This window comes from Corvus brachyrhynchos, unplaced genomic scaffold (assembly GCF_000691975.1).
Source record: "Corvus brachyrhynchos isolate BGI_N302 unplaced genomic scaffold, ASM69197v1 scaffold338, whole genome shotgun sequence".
In the NCBI taxonomy this organism is placed as follows: Eukaryota; Metazoa; Chordata; class Aves; order Passeriformes; family Corvidae; genus Corvus; species Corvus brachyrhynchos.
Window position 1 is genome coordinate 307,691 of NW_008239334.1, and position 2,165 is coordinate 309,855.

The window sequence follows — 2,165 nt, forward strand, 5'->3', positions numbered from 1 at the left end:
GGGACACCTCCCACTGTCCCAGGCTGCTCCAAGCCCCAATGTCCAGCCTGGCCTTGGGCACTGCCAGGGATCCAGGGGCAGCCACAGCTTCTCTGGGCACCCTGTCCCACTTGGAACACTCTGTTGCTCTCCCTGGGGTCCCAAGCAGCAGGAGGAAGAGCAGCAGGCAGATAAAGAGCAATAAACCCCTTCCCAAACAGTTTTAAAGCCGATTCCATGCATCTGTTTGGGTGTGCACAGCTGACAGTCCCCAAAGAGCGGGGTGGGGGGTCCACAGTCCTCTTTGGGAGGTGGTTCAAGGGAATTGTGAGGAGCAGCTGGTGTCGAGATCAGAAGCCGCCACTGCCAGAGGTGTGGGATCGTTCCCGGGCACTGTCGGGGATGTGTTGGCACGGCTGTGCTGGCATTGGGGAGCCACATTTGCATGGAGCGTTCGCATTCTCGGTGCAAACCGAGCCCACGCCACAGAGCAGGCACTGAAATGGGAGCCTGAAGGTGAAAACCTGGCCCTCCCCCTGAAAACATGGAATTTTTCCGGTGAAGTCTAGGAAACTCCCAGCTGGAAGAGCCAGGATCCTTTTCAAAGAGGTGGCGGCACCACATTAACATCCCAGCTGCTTCAAAGCACAGCTTAATGGCCTGTGTTGAAGTCGGGGTCGGGGTATTTGGGATCCTCGGCCCTCGCCAGAATTCCTGGCGGGCACAGGGCACTGCGCTCACCCCCGGGACCCCCGGCCGCTCCTGCAGCCCTGGGAGCGGCTGTGGGGGCAGCTTTCACTCAGCTCCCGATCCAAGGAGCCGGCAGCGCGGAGACAAAAGGAATTATTTCAGCTATTAGCTGCTAAGAATAGAGGCGGCGGGGGTGCTGAGGTGCCTGACAGCGCAGCCGGAGGAGCGGGGATTGCAGGGGGAGCACGGAAATAGCCACGCTCCGGCTCAGCACCCGGAGCTCCGTGAGTCACCCCAGCCCCGGGCGGGGGCAGAGGTGCGGTGGGCAGGATTCAAGCTCGCCCTGCCCGTGCCCCGAGCAGAACCGGCCCCGGGCTGGGTTTGCAGGGGGAGCTTTGGCAGGGCAGCCTGGTTTTCCCTGCGGAGCATCTTCCCAATCCCGAGGCCGCGGACCGCCCACGGGAGGAAAACCCCAACCAGCCCCCACGCCGCCCCATGCTCTGCAAAAGGCACCGCTCCCCTGGCCAGGGCGTCCCCAGGGCCGCTCTGGAGCGGGCCAGGAGTATTTGGAAAAGGCGAACATTGCCGGGCCGGGCAGCGCGGCCGGAGGAGTCTCTTGATGTCGGTCCAGCCGTGTTCCAGGGTGGTTTCCGAAGCGCTGATCTTGAAGTTCCCTTTGCAAATACCTCATAATAGGTTAAAGGAACGCTCGGCAGGTATTTAAATGCGGGGCCAGTGAATGGAGAGGCGCTCAGAGATGGCTTTAACATCTTGTCCTGCTGCTGTTTAACAAAAACCCTTTCGGTATCACTGCGTGTTTTTATCCAATATCGCTTGGAAGAGGCAATTTTCCTTCTGTGCTGTTTGTGCAGCGCAGGGTACAACACATTCCTGATCTATGACGAGGTTTCCAAACTCCATAGTAAAATGAATAATAACGATAGTAAACGTTGTATAACTTTTTTTTTCCTTCTATTTTTTTTTTTTTTAATACAGCAACCTTTGTATTACTTTAGTGTGGATTTTCCAGTTATTATATGGGGGGAGGGGGAGGGGTAAAGGGTTTTTGGAAAAAAAAAAAAAAAAAAAAAAAGGAAAAAAAAAAAAAAAAAAAAAACCAACCAAACCAAAACCCAAACAAATTCAAGGTTTGTAATAAAAGAAAAATCAGTCCTGGGTGCCACTGCAGAAAGAGTCGAGCTGGACAGAATTAAACAGCTCAGCTGGAGCGTGGACAGGGCAGCAGACAGCCTGCTAAAAATAGATTAATCCCAATTACAGCCACACTTCTGCTTTTCCCAGGTTTCCCGTCTCCCGTGGGCACAGGAGGCGGTGAATGGAGAGGGCCTCGGTGCCCGGGTGGCCGCAGCGGGGCCGGGGGCACTCGGTGCCCGTTCTTGCATAAGCCAGGGGCGCGGGGGGTGACGGTGACGGTGACAGTGACAGTGACAGTGACAGTGACAGCAGCGGCCCCGCCCGCCCGCCCCGGCTCCGCC